Source organism: Macrobrachium nipponense, chromosome 43 (genome assembly GCF_015104395.2).
Source record: "Macrobrachium nipponense isolate FS-2020 chromosome 43, ASM1510439v2, whole genome shotgun sequence".
Lineage (NCBI taxonomy): Eukaryota > Metazoa > Arthropoda > Malacostraca > Decapoda > Palaemonidae > Macrobrachium > Macrobrachium nipponense.
Genome location: NC_061104.1, coordinates 29,626,556 through 29,646,719, shown reverse-complemented (window position 1 = coordinate 29,646,719; position 20,164 = coordinate 29,626,556). Strand labels below are relative to the sequence as shown.

Genomic DNA, 20,164 nt, shown 5'->3' with positions numbered 1-20,164 from the left:
CCGTGTTTCTTCAAGTTCCATTAATTGTGGATGCTATGAGTTTCAAGCTGTAAAGGTCTGAAGCAGGCATAAATCACATTTATGTTTATATATGTTGCTATCAAGACTTTGATGTTTTATGTTTGGCTTGGCTAAGATACAGGAAGACAACGGAAGAGCCTCATTTGCGCCTCTTTTGATGTCATTGCTCACCGTAAGGAGTTTACGAATTCAGTTTCTCCTGATTGCCACCATTGCTTTAGATTTGCCTTTTGAATCTGGCTGTGAGCAAATTATAAACGAGGCCACACACTTGTCTGGACCTAGAATTCTCTGATTTCCCTGATGGTATAGCTTAGTTCGTGCTGCAGTTTATATATTCTGATGATCTAATTATTTTGGTTTTAAACCGTGCAAGCGATCCCTTAATATGTTATATTTCTGTAACTAATATCTAAAATATCAAGTAGAGTGGAAGGGTATTTCAAGTGCCCTGTCATTTTTATTTTTTATTTTTTATGAGTTTTAGAAGGAAAGTGACTTTGTCCTTTTAAACGAAAGTACATTTTGACTGGCGAATTCCTTCTCTGTGGGTGAACTATCTTAATAAAGATATAGCTTGGTTCATCGACGATTGTAAGCAACTATCTGGAGAAACAAGATGTTTATTATCCTTGGAAAAGACCAAACTGATTTGACATGCAATAGCTAAGAACTGTAGGTCAGAGTTTCTGTCTACCAAAGTATTATGAAACTGGTTATGCGTCAGAGCCGTTTCCCCCAATGCTAGCTGACAAGTTCAGCTTTTCAGTCCTGAGAAATATTATGTACGTGACTTTTTTTCATGTGAAGAATGATGATTACCTAGCGCCTAAGTTATATTTATTAATTTTTTTCGATGGTTAAATAGAAAAGGCGCGGTTTGCACATGCTGGAAAATTGGTAGTTACTCTATTAGTTCAATGTGAGAATGGTAGTTATTCTCTCCGACTACCAACCAATTCCTGACTTTCATATTCCGTAAAGTACTGAAAGTTTGTTGGCAAAATATCTGAATGCCAATACTGAAAATAAACATCGTTCATAAATTTACAGTCTGTCATTGACGAGTGACTTATTTTTAATCTTAATTTCGTACAGAAATCCTTGGATTCTGTTAATATAATAGAGGACTAGACTTGACTGTAGTGTAAGTGCTGCCAATGACTGTTATTCATGAGACCCTAATTTCAAACTCACACCTGTGCGTACTGGGGAAGATTTCTGATTATTATCATTCAGTTTTTTAATAATACCCCTTCTCCTGAATTGTAGACAGGTGGTTGGTGAATTTTATAATAGAGATTTAGCTCAGATTATTGCGTAATGTAAAGTATGAATCTTTTATTATACAATGTTTTGAATATTACTTACTGGCTTGGTCTTCTGCAACTGACTTGCATCTAGCTCGCATTGGTCCGCTCAACTCTTAGCGGGTAATAACGTCTGCTGGGGTTCAAATAAAAGAGAGTAGGCCTAACAACCTCATCTCTTTGGACATGATACGATGATGTATGTATATAAATATATATATATGTGTATATATATATATATATATATATATATATATATATATATATATATATAGTATAATAAAAGGAGCCTATAAAATCGCCAAAATATACATAAAAAGGAAGTACTATATTTCAGAGACTGCTGTCTCTCTCCCTTCAGGTAGTATTGAATGAGAAAAGTTACAGTTCTTTATTTTGGCGTTTTTATGGGCTCTTTTTATTAGATGGAATTCTGTTGTAACAGAACATTTTTACCAGTACACACACACACACACACACACACACACATATATATATATATATATATATATATATATATATATATACATATGTACATTCATATGGATATGGATATGTGTGTGCGTATATATATATAGATATATATATATATATATATATTATATATATATATATATATATAATATATTATATACATCCTTACGTTTTTATGGGCTCCTTTTATTAGATGGAATTCTGTTGTAACAGAACATTTTTACCAGTCCACACACACACACACACACACACACACACACACACACACACACACACATATATATATATATAATATATATATATATATATATATATGTATATATATATATATATATATATATATATATATATATAGATATATATATATACATACATATATGTGTGTTTGTGTGTGTGTGTATAATATATATATATATATATATATATATATATATATATATATATATATATATATATATATATACATACATACATTCGTATGGATGTGTAATATATATATATATATATATATATATATATATATATATATATATATATATATATATCTAACCACCCTTTTATTAAAAGTACACAAATTGGAAACCCTTACCTGTTGTCACTGGTGCCCTCTGTCTGCAAACATGTCATTAGGCTATTAAGATCACGTAAGTATAAAAATATACTATTTATTAACCAAAGAAGATGAATATAGAATAGAACAAAATGATTAACAAGTCATGGTGACAAAAACCCAAATCTGCCCATAAAGAAAACTAGTAAGTTATCACTCTACCCTCCTGACTAAGAATTGATTTCCAGACCCAGAATGTCAATAGGTTCATTATATTAGTCAGGTTAGAGAATCCCGTCTCTAATACCATGGAATAGAACCCATCTGTAATAAAGATAACAATGGATAAAAGATACACTTCACACATCACTCTTTTCAAAGTAATTAAGTAAAAGAATGTATTTCACACTTCTCTCTTTTCTAAGGTAACGGTTTTCTAAGTCTTACAAAATATGTGCCATACCTTTACGATGGGGGTTTTCTCATTCCTGACAACTCCTGGGCGCAGTACCAAACTGACCTCTTTTTTCTTCTCACCAAAGGAATGTGACTTTCAAAGTGCCCTGGTCGACTAGACCTGTATCATCCGTACAAATGGATGTACATGCTTGACGACAAGATGAGCGGTCTCTCGATTAAAACGCTTACGTACCAAATTCCTTCACTCAAGAAAGCTGCCCCTACAGCTCAGCCTGTCTCCAAGCAAGACATGATATGTGATTCACTAACATTACACACTTGCAAGATATATATATATATATGTGTGTGTGTGTGTTTGTGTGTGTGTGTGTGTGTGTAAATATACTTTAAATTTCACTAAATGTTAAAGCCTCAAAAATTTTTTCAGAATCACAATACATCTTTTCTTTAACCTCAGTGGATTTATTCTTACTATAAGAGTCATAAAACCATGCATCTAGATGATCAGTGTGCAATTTCCTCGCGGTTAATGCGCAGTTTCATGCTGAACAGGTGTCGGTTTGTTTGTGCGTGTGTGTGTGTGTGTGCGCGCACGTGCGCGTTTGTATGTTTAAGTTGAGAGGGGGGGGGAGGTGAGACAGCGATTGTCTCAATCTGGAAGGGAATAAAACCAATGTTTTGGAAAGATAGAAATGTCCTTACTGTTGAGGAAAATGTGATTAAGGCCTAAAGGAATAAGATAATTGGGATTAAGTAACTCAAATAAATTCCTAACAATTATCTGTACTTTTCGCTCTCTGACATTGCAATTAAGAAGACCAGAAAAATATACGAAAGAATCTTACGACACAGTTGTCTAACCAGTAATTAGGAGAGAGAGAGAGAGAGAGAGAGAGAGAGAGAGAGAGAGAGAGAGAGAGAGAGAGAGCTGACCAACTAGTTGGTCAACAGGTTCACCTCGTAAGAGGTTGTCTTTATTTCTTCGAGGCCCTTCTGGTTTTAATCATGCGATGGTTTATATTTTGACGAAATACGGATGACACGTTATATTATATACTTTCTTACTTTCCCACTTCATCCCAGCTGCAGCATAGAACAGTTCTGCATCAACCAGGTACTTAATGCATTGCACAAGTCAGCAGAGAAATGTTATAAATATCATCAAATGTATCCACACCCTTACATCCTGCCCCCGGAACAAATAAGGGTATGCTTGGTTGTCGAGAGAGAGAGAGAGAGAGAGAGAGAGAGAGAGAGAGAGAGAGAGAGAGAGAGAGAGAGAGAGATCTACCATGTTATCACGGAGAAAGGATAATTTTATTTTCCCTCATATTATCAAGTGAATGCCCAGATCCGTCCATAATTGTATCATGATATCAAGTTAATTCTGATGATGATATTGAACCCATCGTTCGTTATAATGAATCATATGGTAGCTTAGGCAATAATAATACTTGCCAAAAAGTGGAGGTTCAGTGAATCCCTTAATTGTGAATCCCTTAATAGACGCCATACCTGACTAATCACAGGTGACGTCATTAACTTGTTCTACAAGTAATCGCCCCTAATTGTTAATGAATACCGTTCCACTCCATTGCCTCATGGCTATGGCTATACGAGTTCGCATTTAATTCTTTTATGATTAAAGTTAATGATGATATATTTATGTTCTCTAATGAACTACTTTTGAAACCGCTTGAACAGAATCGCAAGCTCTAGAAGAGATTCCATTGAGAGATTATTATGAGCGGAATTGTGGCGTCGCTACAGGTTGGTTCGTTTCACCTTTCCTTGCTAATTAAAAACTAGACTCCTCGAGGAACATGGAGGAGGTTATGGGTCCATAATTATGTCTGTCTGTACTCGGACGAGATCTCAAGAAAGTCCTGTGTTCCTTCTGGGTCAAAACTGTAACTCTCAGTCACTCTGTTAAATTCACAGGCGTCGTTATAACCCATTTCGTTCTCATACCCGGATTCCTGAAGTCTTTAACCAACTGTCCAAGTATTGATCAGAAATTCGATAGCCTTTGTAGCTTCTTAACACAGCTATTAGTGTAACAGAGAAATAGATACTTTTTAATTGAGAAAGATAGAAAGAAATCTCGTTATCAAATTATATCTGCATAGTTCTCCTCATTATCATAATACATTATCATAATACAAAGGATATGGTTAATTTCAGCAGTATAAGTATAGGTTTCTGTATGTGTGGGAGTATTAGTAATTACCTATAGCTACACATGATTACATATAATGTGCCCATTTATGAACGTATGTACGTAGTAGTAACGTAGACAGATGCACATACACACAAATAATATATAATATATATATATATATATATTACAAGTGTGTAATGTTATGTGAAATCACATATCGTGTCTTGCTTAGAGACAAGCTGAGCTGTAAGGGCAGCTTACTTGTGTGGAGGAATTTGAGTACGCAAGCAGTTTAACCGAGAGACTGCTCGCCCTGTTGTCAAGCATGTACATTCGTTTGTACGGATGTTACAGGCCTAATAGTCCAAGGCACTTGCGAAAGTCACATGCTTTTCAGTGAGCACAAAGAGGTCAGGTGGTACACGCCGAGTGTCGGGAGAGAAAGCCCCATCGTAAAGGTATAATACATTTTGTAAGATTTAGAAAACTGTTACCTTTGAAAAGAGAGAGAAGTGTGAAATACTTTCTTTACTTAGATACTTTGAAAAGAGTGATGAGTGAAGTGTATCTTTTATCCATTATTATCTTTATTACAGATGGGTCCTATTCCATGGCTAATTTAGAGACGGGATTCTCTAACCTAACTAATATAATGAACTTATTGACATTTTGGGTCTGGGAGTGAATTCTTAGTCAGGAGGGTAGAATGTTAACTTACTGGTTTCTTTATGGGGAGATTTGGGTTTTATTTTATATTCAACTGCTTTGGGTAATAAATAGTATATTTTTATACTTACGAGATCTTAATAGCCTTACGACATGGTTGCAGATAGAGGGCACCATTGGTGACAGGTAAGGGTTTCTAATTTGTGTAGTTTAATGAAAAAAGGGGGGGGGGGGTAAGAGTGGTGGCAGCGTTGGGATTCGAACCCACGCCTCCGAAGAGACGTGACCAGTTAGACATAGATGTTTTTTTTTTTGGTAGGAAAAGGGGTTATAATCATGTCACAGGCAACTAGGGGCTCTTTTTGCTGATTCAATGGGTTGGACAAGGAGAAGCAGTTCGTCTCTCAGGCTAAGTCAGTGTCAGCCATCTTGGGATTCTTGAACAACAGTGTTTTAAAACATGAAGGGGAAAAGTTTAATTTTCGACGTATTAAAGTGTTTCGCAAGTGTAGTTAATAGTTCACGCATATTTGCAGTGCGTATACGAATTTGGTTTCCGGTCATATGAAGATGTGAGTGTATTTTCAAGTTTTCTTTCTTATTTTCTTCTTTTTATCTTTTATATCTTTTTTTTTTACTTTTTTGTTGTTGTATATATTCCTTTTGTTTGTTTGTGGCGAATTTACTCAAGCGGAGTTTTTGTTGCGAGTCACGCCCTGAGAGAGAGAGAGAGAGAGAGAGAGAGAGAGAGAGAGAGAGAGAGAGAGAGAGAGAGGCGAGAGTTGGCGTGTGTGAAATGGTTGCCGTGGTGGATTGCTTGGTAAGCGTTTTGAATTTTTTTTTCTTTTTCTATCCTCTCCCTATTTTTTTAGTTATTATTGCTTTCGTGGGATTATTATTAATATAATGGGCATGGGGCACGTTTGCCTTTTGTTATCCATTATTGGGGAAAAATTTGTGTTAATTTTTCTGGACTGGGTTTTGTGTATATAAATACATTGATGTTATTGAGATCGGGGAAGCTTATAGAACAAAATAGCTTTCGGAATCAGAGAAAAATGGTGGATACTAAGAATACCACAATGCTACTACATCACGTAAACAAACGTGAGTGCAGGCGTGAGTCCATTCAGAGGGATTGTAGATGGCATTTTATCACAGCCTATCCAAAGTTTTTATTGAAGGAGTTAATAATTATTTAGCGGGAAAGAATATATCGGACGAGGTAGAGGCATTTAGAGAGGCGAAAGCTTTGCTAGATTTCAATAGGGGAGACCTCTCCCATCACTGCCGGAGTTTCCAATTTACAAAATGTCGTACCTGGATGGACTTGCAAGCATTTTTGAAAACAGCGTATGGCTCAAAGGAACACGGAGATATGGTGAGGGACCTTCGGGGTCTTTATAAACTACGGAAGGGCACTAATAACCTCGTAGAACACAGTTCAAAACTTTTTGACGCAGTGGCGGATTGGGTAGGAAAATTGAAAACATCTAACTGGGTTACAGGGGGTAATCTCTCTCTGGATAACATTCATAAACTGATCTATTTTTCACTGCTCTTGCACAACGTACCGGATGCGATAGTGAATAGCTTTGATGAAAAGATTGAACCTACTTCAGACGAAGAATTACTTTATACCCAAATTAACAAACATATGTTTAAATGTCCCACTGTAGATAGCACAATTTTTAATGGGACAAGCCCGAGGGATAGAGTGCAAAGGGACACAGAATTTTCTCCTCCCTGTCTGTGCGCAAAAGTTGAATATAACAAAAGATCGATCGATCTAAAGCAACAGCAGTTGCGCTGTTTCAACTGCAATAAATCAGGGCATCCAAAGAAATTGTGTAGGGTTAAATATTGTGGAATGTGTAAAAGTACTGATCATTATTGGCAATCTTGTCTGTCTCAGATACGGAGAGATGCGAGGCCTACACCTCAAGGTTCTGGTAATTATAATGTGAGATCTTCCAAGGCAGGTCAAACCAGAGAGCAAAGGGATTGGCGAAAGTTTTGGAAGCTCGATCAACAAAAAGGGTACAGGCGATTGGTAAATGCCATTGTGGTCTCGTGGGGGACGCCCCAGAGCCCAGGCCTATAATCTATGGAACAGTAGGGGATGTGGATATCCCGATATTTATAGACTCGGGGGCATCAATAAATCTAATGGACTATAATTTGTATCAATCCATGTTTTCCAATTACCCTTTGCAACCCTCAACGGAGATGATGTGTGATGTGCAAGCCCATAGATTAAATACCCTAGGTTGTGTTCAAATACAGTTTACTCTCGGTGACAGAGTGTTAACAGAACCATTTTTAGTAATGAAAGGAATTGCGTTGGGCAACAGACTTTTGCTGGGTCATCCTGCTTGTAGAAGACACAAGATTTCGATCCATGCGGGTGTTAATGGGATAACAGTCGGGATACCGGCTGTCTTTCTGCCTTATGAGGACGTAAATAGAACGGAGGACATGGAGGTTATTGAAAGAGATGTGCTCGGTGATATTAATGGCGGTGATACGAGTGTTATGGAGAAAGGTAATATTAAAACCCACGTTGCTGATATGGAAAATGATTACGGGGGTTCTATCAGAGTTCACAATGATAACAATGGTGGTGATGATACTTTGGATGGTGATGTTGATACTAATATTGATGTTATTTCTGATACTAACAATGCTGGGGATGATACTGAGGGTGGTAATGTGTATGGGGCGGTTGAAAGGGGAGGTACTAACCACAAATATAGAGGGGTTTTATCCGAAGATATTATATTAATACCTGGTTCGAAGACTATGGTAAAAGTTAAATTGAAGGAAATGAAAATAGCGAAAAGCTTAGAGGGGTTGTTAGCACGGCATCGGTGAACAGTGTATCCAAGGATGGGTTTACGTGGTTAGAGTTGCTAAATTGTAATGATACAGTTAGGAGATACCAGAAGAATACATATATATTGGATTTCCAAGATTGGAGTTGTGATAGTGGTTCAGTGGCTATCCTAGAGGGGAAACCTGAGTTTTCGGAGGCAGAAATGCAATCGGAGCAGAAATGAATCTAGGAAACGAATATTTAGAGAACATTTAGCTAATGCAGATTATAGCGAACACGTTGAAGCAATAAGCGGGCTCTTGGCAGAATTTGGGGATACAGTAGCCTTACAAGGTGATAAATTGGGGTTGACTAATGTGTTAGAGCATAAGGTAAATTTGGAGAGTGGCACAAAACCTATTTATATTCCTGCATATCGCATACCTTTCAAAATCAGAGAACAGGTAGAGAAAGAGGTTAATAGATGGGAAGAAGAAGGAATCATTAGACCCAGCGTGTCTCCTTACAACTTTCCCTTGTCCGTGTATGCGTCGATTTTAGACGTTTAAATGAGAAGACGATCCCTGACCGCTACCCAGTCGCGTGCATACCAGATCTTTTTTTTGAAATTGGGGGACATAATATTTATAGCTCAATTGATTTGGCGCAGGGTTTCTTACAGGTCTCTCTTAGTGAGAGTAGCAAGGAATATACCGTAGCTTTTTCAGTGCCCAAGGGACACTATGAATTTACGCGAATGCCTTTCGGTTTATCGGGCAGTCCAATGACTTTTACCAGGTTAGTGAACACAGTTTTGCACGGGTTATTGGGCAAAAATGTTTTTGTGTATATGGATGACATCCTGATCGCAACAGACACGATCGCGCAACACCTGGAAGTGTTTACAGAAGTACTTAGGAGGCTTAGATTAGCGGGGTTGAAAATTAAGCTAGCCAAGTGCTCGTTCTTGAGAAAGCAGATCACATATCTAGGTCACGTCATATCTAAGGAAGGGGTTAGATTAAATGACGATAAAGTCAAAGCAATAGCGAATTTTCGCACCCCCAGATCAAAGAAAGAGATTAAGTAATTCCTGGGTAACGCCGGTTTCTTCAGGAGGTTTGTGAAAGCGTTCTCTAATATAGCAGCTCCCCTAACTGATGTATTGCAGGAAGACGTTCAATTTCAATGGAATGAACCCCAGGCGGAGAGTTTTCAAAAGCTCAAGGACGCTCTAATGAATCCCCCTGTTTTGAAGTTTCCAGATTTTATGAGCCTTTTTTATTAGTGACTGATGCAAGCCAGGAAGGTATAGGTGCTTGCCTTATGCAAAAGGTTGATGGGAAATTTCATCCTATAGCTTTTTATAGCAGGAAGTTCAGGACAAAAGGCAGCAACGAGAAGTCCATGGCCACCATAGATAAAATGTTACTGATGGGGAATAAAGTAGAAGTTCTTACAGACCACAAGCCATTACTAGATATTTTGAATAAACCCGATTTGTCGCCAAAAAGAGCTCGATGGTTTTTAACTATCAGAGATTTTGATACAAAGCTCAAATATATAGAGGGCAAACTTAACGTGGTTGCTGATGCTCTCAGCAGGAGTTTTCATGACACAGAAGGTTTCCAAGTCGCGCAAGTCATTAGCGAGGCCATACAATGGGATATACCTCTCATAGAGCAAAGGCAAGATGAAGACGAGATTTTAGCAGATGCAAAAGCGTTTCTAAGAGGGGAATTAGTCAGGAAACGTTATAAGTTGCCTTTTTCGGGTTGGAGTTAGAAGGTAAATCTATTGGTTAGGAAAATTAAATATAAGTTGAGAACCAGTGAAAGTAAAGGAGATACGACAGATCGTAATTCCGAAGGTCCTAATTCCAGTGGTTTTGGATATAGTTCATTGCAGGTTTGGTAGTCCACACTTGGGAATAGAAAAAACGTATGATGAGGTTCGTACTAAATACATTTAGAAAAACATTTGGAAAGATGTGGAAAATTTTGTAAGGAATTGTACGGTATGCAACGCATGTAAGCCTGCAAGGACAACTTCATGCAAATTAGGATCGTATCCTATACCGAGTAGACCTTTTCAGAGAATACATATGGATATCTAGGGGAATTTTTGTGAGTCTAGATATGCGAACAAGTACTTGTTAGTGATAATAGATGAACTTACAAGGATAGTAGAAATTTTCCCACTTAAGCATAAAATGGCCGAAGAAGTAGCCATAGCGTTTTTCAATGGCATCATTTGCAGATATGGCTCACCCGAAGTTCTATTAACCGACAATGGGAGGGAATTTCTGAACAAAACCTTGGAATGTTTAGCTGAAGTCATGGGGATACAGAAAGTAACAATTATTCCACACAGACCCGAGGCTAATGGGTTGTGCAAACGAGCAAACAGGAAAGTGCTCGAGGCTCTCAGGAAAACTGTAGGTGGTAATGATAAGAATTGGGACAGATATGTTAATGTTGTTAGACATAGTATTAACACTATGGTTAGTGATTCAATTAAAATGTCCCCATATGAAGCTTTGTTTGGTTGTTCAGCACGAGGCACATTTGATTTGCTAACTATGCTTCATCATGGGGAGGATACGGTCGAGGCGTTGGTATCCACAGCGAGAGAGAGACACGCTTGTCTCAGCCGTAATCTCGAATCCACAACCAGAGATATGGTACAGAAGAGTAATAGTAAAACATCTGATCCCAAGATCAATGTCGGAGACAAGGTATTTTTAAAACTTAACGTGAGAAATGAAATAAATTTCATATTAGGCCCGAAGTTTGAAGGTCCTTTTAAAGTCATTGAAGAGAAAATTGGAAACAGATTTGTAGTCTTAGAGGAAAAAACAGGTCGGTCGAGGTTAACACATATCTCGAAATTGAAAAGAATTGGTTGTGGTGATTAATATATTGTTGCGCAATTGCATTTTTTTTCCTTTTTTTTCTTGCTTTCTGTTTTTTGCAATTTGGTGGCGGAATACTTTTACGTTTTTTTTCTCTCTCTCTTTTATTTCCTTCTACTGTTTTTTTTCTTACTATGCGCAAAGCTGCGGCGTTTTGGCGTAAGATTTTGGGGTTAATATTTTACGTGGGAAGTGGTTGAAATATGGTAAATTTTTGTTTTCGCTGAGAAACGTGATGATAAACATGTGATTATTCCTGTGTGTATGATATTTGGGGCTGAATTTTGGGGGTTTCACGAGCCGAATAAATGACAGTGGGGGTTTATATAATTCGGGTAATGTCGTGGGGAGTTATAATTTAACGAAAAAAAAATTTTTGGTGGGAGGATGATTTTTTTGGTGTGGGTCATTAATTAAATGGAGGAAATATTTGTATCACTGGAATGGTGTTATTTGGTGGTATGTAATTATGGAATTGTGAGTTTATCATAGTTTTTTATCCCAAATAGGTGATAATTTTTTATATAATTGGGTAATGTCGTTTGAGAGAATTATGTCTTCGAGATAACTTTGGAGCACCTTGGTCATATCCTGGAGATAGTTCTGTGGAATGTGCTGATGTAGTTTCAGTATAGAACATTTTTTTGAGAATCATGAGTTTCTGAAGTTGTGAGTCTGACTATGCTTCAGTTCGAAGCACCTGAGGTGTTCACAGGTGGATTTTTTGCTAATGTTGCTGTAATGAATCCGGTTGCGGATTTTTCCCTTTGGAGTTGATTACTCGGGGATTTGCATTATTCTTGTAGATGCTGATTATGGCATTCCACGGGAATGTATCATGTAAGGGGATTTTTTCCGGTCGTTTCTGGTCGATGGGATTACTGCGGTAGCAGATTCCGTAACGGTACGCATTCCGTTTTGGGAAAGATATTGAATTATATGTTTCTTTTTCTCTTATGTGCGCTGTGTAATGGGGGAAAGTTCACTTATTATTGTTGTTATTATCTTATTTTTTTTCTCCTTTTTTTTCTTTTTTTACGAGAGATGTTGTAATGGGGGTTAAGCTCTAAATAGCATTTTTTATTTTAGATAGGAGATATAATTTGTTGCGGTATGTGAGTTAGATAGAAGGGGTGTTCGGCATCATATTTTATGGAAGTTAGTTATATAAACCATAAAAGGGATTTTTGTTGTTAGACTATGGGTTCTCTTTTGATAGCGTGTTTGTCAGATATGGAATTATTTGTGAGGATTCAGTGGGTAAAGATTATGTTTTGTTTAGTGAGGAATTTTTAATATTTAACTAGTAGATTGAGTATATTAATTAATGATGGATTTGTGGGGTAAAGCAAGACTTTAGTTATTTTATGACCATGTAGACCTTTTGAATACGGACTCATAATGACTTTAGAGAATTCCCAACTCTACATGATGGTGGCGATGAAGACGACTTCATTCTACAGTACCAGAGGTCAAGTCAAGTCTACACACGAATGGCGTATGTAATGTTAAGTGAAATCACATATCGTGTCTTGCTTGGAGACAAGCTGAGCTGTAAGGGTAGCTTACTTGTATGGAGGAATTTGAGTACGCAAGCAGTTTCACCGAGAGACTGCTCACTCTGTCGTCAAGCATGTACATTCGCTTGTACGGATGTTACAGGTCTAATAGTCCAAGGCACCTGCGAAAGTCACATGCTTTTCGGTGAGCACAAAGAAGTCAGGTGGTACACACCGAGTGTCGGGGAGAGAAAGCCCCATCGTAAAGGTATGATACATTTTGTTAGACTTAGAAAACTGTTACCTTTGAAAAGAGAGAGAAGTGTGAAATACTTTCTTTACTTAGATACTTTGAAAAGAGTGATGTGTGAAGTGTATCTTTTATCCATTATTATCTCTATTACAGATGGGTCCTATTCCACGGCTAATTTAGAGATGGGATTCTCTAACCTGACTAATATAATGAACTTATTGACATTTTGGGTCTGGGAGTGAATTCTTAGTCAGGAGGGTAGAATGTTAACTTACTGGTTTCTTTATGGGCAGATTTGGGTTTTCTGTCATTGTGACTTGTTAATCATTTTGTTCTATTTTATATTCAACTGCTTTGGGTAATAAATAGTATATTTTTATACTTATGAGATCTTAATAGCCTAACGACATGGTTGCTGACAGAGGGCACCATTGACGACAGGTAAGGGTTTCTAATTTGTGTAGTTTAATGAAAAGGGGGGTAGTATAAGATATATATATTATAATATCATATATATATATATATATATATATATATATATATATATATATATATATATATATATTATATATATATATATATATTGTTCAAGATTTTAAGCCAGAACCAAGGAAAATTAAGACCTCTTATAACAAGATTCATCCATCCTTGTCTATATGCAAGTTGCCCCTTTGAACTGAAAGCATCCATTCTTTAGAAAATCTATCTCTGCTCCCATTGGCTGTCAGAATTTACCCCCCACAGGGCATGGGCAGAACTTACCCAGAGAAAATTTAAAAAGGAGCAGGGAACAGTGGCTTGCCCTCAGAAGATCCTTAGACCTAGGAGAGGTCAGAAGCTCCTGCTATCTAGCCCTGCAGACCACACTTTGCCCCTTTCTGCTCCACCTGCCTCCTCTAGGGAAGTCCCAAGTATTTTTATACGTCCATAGTGCACAGAAATATCAGCAGATAAGAAGACTTCTTAGCCCAGGATTTCCAGGTACTGTGAGAGTAAATTCCAGTTCAGCCATGGAATTGTTTTGCCTTTTGTCTGTATTTCATTTCCATTTTTCTAAGGCGACTTCCCCCCTCCTTTTTTTAGCTTCTCATTCCCCCCATCTTGGTTCATTTCTGTGATTACTCCCCTTGTGATACTAGTAAACATTCCCTAGTAAATTCAAGCAACGGAATAGTTCTCTCTGTGTAAATTCCCAGTCATTTTCATCATCCCCTGAGTGGCCTGTAAACTTTTGATTGAAAGAAAGTAGTGTGTAACGCTTGTCCATGTGTGCCCCCGCCTTATGCCAGCTACCATCTCTTTGCAGACAAACACTGTGCCTGATTGTGGTAGAACTTAGGAACCAATGGAGCAAGCCTTGCATTTTTCAATAACCCGTTTGCGCAAAATTCTGAACGCCGTCTGGTTGCTCCCAGCCATGTGTTTCTGGTGGATTAACAATCAACCACCTTAGTAGTTCCTTGACCTATGTCCAGCTTCTATGTAAATTCCTCCTTCCTTAGTAATATTGGCCTTCTGCCATAATTTTTTTTTCCTCTTTTCTTTGTTATGATCTCTCGTTCCTCCATTCAAGGCCAATTTTTTCAGTGTTAAACTACATTTCGTTCTAGGAGTGGAACGAGCAATTTTAGAACAATTATATATATATATATATAAATATATAATATATAATATAATATAGTAATATTATATATATATATAATATATTACTTAATACGATTAATATATACATATATAACCCAAGAACCAGTATACTGTCTCTACTTTGAAGCGCCATCCAAGGGAAACCAATTTAAATTTTCGCGGTTTCTGGTAACCCGTCGACTCTATACAACTTGGAGAGACTGACATCATCAACATGATCCCTGGATACCTATGGCAAAGATGGCGGACGGTGACAACACCGGAAGAGCCCATAGGCGACGCCTATGCTCAGATAATCGTAAGTACATGGAAATATTTTAATTTGATAATGAGATAGCTAACTTTCATAGATTTCCCATAAAATTTAAATCTATTTAATGCATGACTTAGTAGGTTTGGCCTAATATCTATGAAAAGAAGCTTGCCTACCGTAGTGACACTTTTTTTTAAACATTAAACTGCCTTCAGGACTTTAGGGCGGATACAAAGTGTAAACAAACTACGCTTTATGTAGTATTACACATAGTTTGCTTGTGTACATGATTAATATACCATGTATGGTTTAGTTCCTGACTGAAAAAGGCACGGCATCAGATTCATTCATATTCGAGTGACTTATTTCAAACTTGTGTGAAATGAAGTCAATTGAAGGCACTATAATGTCTTCAGAACTCTGTCTGCACTAGCTGTCTTCATTTAGTAATTCAATATTTTTTCAGTAATACTTGCAATAATACAATGATAATGATAATAAAAATTAAGCTGATGATAATAATACTAATAAATTAATATTAATAATGACAAAACAAAAGGTTTATCAAAAAAAGTAAAGTTAACATATTCAAAAGGGAGGTATGTTAAAGTACAAAATTTAAAGAGACGCCCAGACATTTAAAAGGACAAACTTTATTAAAGAAACGGCACCAGTACAATCATGTCATCACATTGTGATATTGTTATTATTGTTATATTATTATTGCATGACTATTTGCATAGCTCCTACAACGGTGTTTTAAAATTACACTTCAATAACTTACTGTAGACATGAAGTGTAAATTATCCTATACAATTGGTCTTGGGGTCAAATTTTCTTGAGTCGCTCTTATATCTTTCATATATGGAAATACATCACCTATATCTAGTTATTTTGATAATTTACACCTTGCATGCATGAATATTCAAGTCTTACCACATATTGATATGATATTTCATCACATTTTACGGTTTTGATATGGTTTGGCTTAATACTGTTTGTTTACTATTCGCAGGAAATGCAAAAAAACCTACCAAGCGATATTGGAAAGGTTAGACTCCAGTGACATATGCAGTGCTGATGATGACGATGATGACTGGGTACCTGAGGCAGTATCTTCCAGAGGAAACATTTTATCCTCGAGTGATGCTTCGTCTTCTGAAGATGAAGATGAAAATGCTACAGTGCAGGTTCCTAATGTAACCTCTTCTAGCTCCCAGGGAAGGCGTTCCTTTTATTTGAGGGACATAGATTTTCGAGACACTTTCATCAGTGATGAACCAGAGAATAATGATAATGGCAGGTCTTTTAGACTAATCGACTACTTCAGGAGTTATGTGAACATGGACTTCATAGAACACATTGCTTTATGTACCAATATGAAAGCTACTGAAACCACAGGGTCATCCTTGGGAACCAGTGGAGAGGAAATTGCAGTGTTCATAGGTATGAATTTTGCAATGTCAGTATTAAAGATGCCAAGGATTAGAATGTATTGGCAAGGTATGACACGCCTACCATTTATTGCTGATGCCTATGCCCAGAGATAGATTCTTTGAATTAAAGTCTGCTCTCAAATTTGTTGATGATAATAAAATTTCTGTAGCACAGAGACGTTTAAAGTATGGAAGGTGAGACCTCTCCTTGAAGAAATTAGAAAGAGATGTAATGAGCTCCCAAGAGAGAAAAAACTCAATATTGATGAGAGTATCATTCCTTTTCGAGGAAGACTGAACATAAAGCAACATGTTCCAGGGAAACCAAATCCTGATGGATTGAAGATGTTTGTGTTAGCATTAAATAAAGGTCTTGTTTATGATTTTGAAATTTTTTAGGGGAAAGAGGCAATGATTTCTCTGGTTGACCAGCTTTATGCTAAACCTAACAGGCCAGTAACACTTGGAGAGGCAGTTGTGTTCCGATTTCTTCCTAGTGTGGAACCTGGATCAAGTTTATTTTTTGATAGGTATTTTACTTCTCCGCAACTTTTGGGAGACTTGAATGATAGATGTTTGAGGGGCACAGGTACTTTAAAGAAAAATATGCTACCTAAAGAGGCAAATTTAAAATCTGAAGCAACAATAAAAAGAGAGGGAAGAGGAGCATCAGTTTCACAAGTTAGGTATGACAGGAAAGTTGCATTAACAGCATGGTATGATAAGAAAGTAATATACATGGCTTCAAACGAGTTTGGAATTAAGGAAGAGGATGTCTGCCTTCGGTGGTCAAAGGCAAGGAATGAACACATACAAGTGCAAAGACCCTGTGTAGTTAGAGAGTATAATAAAGCAATGGGAGGAGTAGACTTACACGGTCAAGTCGTAAGTTATTACAGAAGTAGCTCTAGAACTAAGAAGTGGACTGTTAGAACGGGACCTCACATGATGGATGTGACAACTACTAATAGCTGGTTGGAATATAGGGCAGACTGCGGAGAAAACAAATATATGCCATACTTGGATTTTGAATTACAGTTGGCTAATCAGCTTATGAGAGGAGAGTTATCTGATAGAGATGGAAGACTATTGGGCAGCACAGATTCTGATGAAGAACTTGGAGATCCAACCCCTAAGACCTAAGCAGTAATCTGCTTGTCTAATGTGATCTTAAGAGCAACAGCCTGTAAATTTGTACTGAGGGCTACAGGCAAGCATTCCAATGATTTGCTCGATCACCCACTGGAGGGGTGGACGTGAAGATCTCATAATAAAGTCCATGATTGAACTTCTCTGGACCTAACTGAGTTTCCTGCAGGCAAATTACTCCAGGATTAGTTTCTCTTAGGAGGACCTTTAGATTTTCAGCACGAGAACGCAATCCTTTACAGTTCCATTGTAGGATGTTGAATGAAGCCATTACGAATCTGATTTGGAAGCCTTTCTTTTTTCCTCTTTGGGTGGTCTGGAAATAGATGGTTTTTTATGACTAAACCTGTGATGTTTATTTCTCCTAGTTTGATTTTCTTTAGGAGGAGGATGAACATCTACTGTTGTAATCTGTGCCACCTCTTTACCTTGGTGGTTGTGTTCCATTGAAGTACTTGCTTCACTTGAGGAAAGCACACTATAGCTGTTAAATATCGAAGCATACTTATTTGGAGTATAAAGGGGAGAGCCTGAAGGAGTCCTCCCTCTCTTGGGGTTCCTTAACTGTTCTCATTCCATTAGATCAGGCAGAGATTCTGCCTGTGATAGATTTACTACTTAAAAAGTAGGAGATGGAGGAGATGATGGGAGAGCCTCTTCATCTGGAGGAGACTCATTTTCAACTACAGGCAGCTTGCCTGCTTTGATGGTGTGTGCTCTTGCTTCTAGTGACTGAGCACCCAACCCAGATACCCGGGCCTACTACCACAGGAGTTGATACACTAGCAGGAGAAGGTGCTCCCACAGGACCCCTGGTGGTAGTAAGGGGTAGTGGGTTTAGAGCTCTTGCATAGCTCTTTGATTGGCCCAATTGTTGTTTGGCATCCTATGCTAATGTGTTCAGCATTAGCCTTATTTACTGCTGACAGTTCCTATTTGTATGCTTCACAATTTTTATCATTAGCCTTATGGTTCAACTGACAATTACAACAATTTGGTGTTTCATAACAGATACCATGGTCAGGGGCAGAGCAATTTATGCAAACTTTTGCATTCCTACAAACTTTTGATGAATGACCAAACTTGAAACAGTTGAAACATTGAATAGGTTTCGGGAGGAAGGTGTTACTCGCACTCTTTCATTTTCAATGATTACATGGGATGGAACGTTAGGGTCTTCAAAGGTCAAAATTATCATAATAGCAATGGGTGTCTTTTTCACTTTCCACACTGTCAATGGGCTCATTTTAAGGATCTCACTCTCTGTGAACTCATATAAACCTCGGCCATAACTAAAATTCAGGTGGAGTCTAATTTCATTAATCATATCATGCCCAGAAGGATTTATTGCAGATAGCATTTGCGCTTGTGTTTTTGATTTAGCATGCATGTATTAGCACTACGTTTTCCAAATCTAGATATATCTCCACTCTTTATTCCTGCCACCTTTTTCTGGAGGTATCTGCAGAACTTATAATAATTGTAAGTTTCCTCCTTCGATGTAGAAACTAGCTGGATGGATTATTACCCTCTGTTTTCTGATGTGTATCTTGAACCCATTCAGATGGTACATATCCATCCAAATTTTTGGTTACTTTATCTGTCAAAGCTCCCTTTATAACACACTGATTTATTTGAACTGTATTGATATTACTGCTAGCCTTAATGGCATCTTCATATTTATCAAAAGAAATCCCTGCTTCCCATTTTGATGTGACTTCAAGGAAATTCATCCTTATTTCAATTATAGTTCCAAAGGAATGGAAAGTTGTCAAAATAGTGTCACAGTCGCACTGCACTGGTATGCCCATGACATGTAGCACTCTCAAATTTTTCACATTAGATAGTTTTCCAACACAATGTTTTGTAGAGCTACCATCGTGCTCTTGATTAATTGAGATTTCCTGGGGTTGGTCCAAGGCCTTGTCCAAGGTCGTCATCTGTGCCAAAGCATCAAAAGGTCCAGGGGTACTCGAATCCTTATAGTTACTCGTCATAAAGATTAGAGGGGGTATAGAATATATATATATATATATATATATATATAATATATATATATATATATATAAATAAAATGAAAATAAAAATAAACAATTTAAACTTGAAAACCTTAAAAAATATCATCAGCCTTTCTTGGAGTTTATTCCACCACCAATGGCACAAGTGAGAACCGAATCCCAAATGTCCGCGTCCCTACCCTACCCCATTGGGGATGGCAAAACATGATTAGAGTGGCTCAAGTGTAAGCCAAACCCACTTGATAGGACTGAGAGTATTACAAGAATACAATCACCCCCACCCAAATCATGTTATGGGCAAACCGGAAAGAATGCCGAGATTCCTAAATCCAGCTCTAAAGAATAGTTCCGCCTGATCTCTCTCAGGTCCGAACATTATTGGGCAGTTGATGATCCTACCACAGTTCCCACTATTTAGTTTTGGATATAAACCCAGTCCCAGCTATGATATCTTTCCCATATTCATGATGTTTGAGTTTGACGTTGATTTATTTATTGAATGCATTCATGCAAAGCCAGCACTTTGGGAAAAGGGTGATAAAGAATATTGTGATAAGAAGTATAGAGAGAAAGGATTGATT

General features: G+C 37.4%; 1 pseudogene; it reads left to right on the top strand.

Moving 5' to 3' along the window:
* LOC135213861 (piggyBac transposable element-derived protein 3-like) overlaps nucleotides 1-17,559 on the top strand; it is a 39,906-nt pseudogene extending 22,347 nt beyond the window's left edge.
* The last annotated feature ends 2,605 nt before the right edge of the window (nucleotides 17,560-20,164 follow it).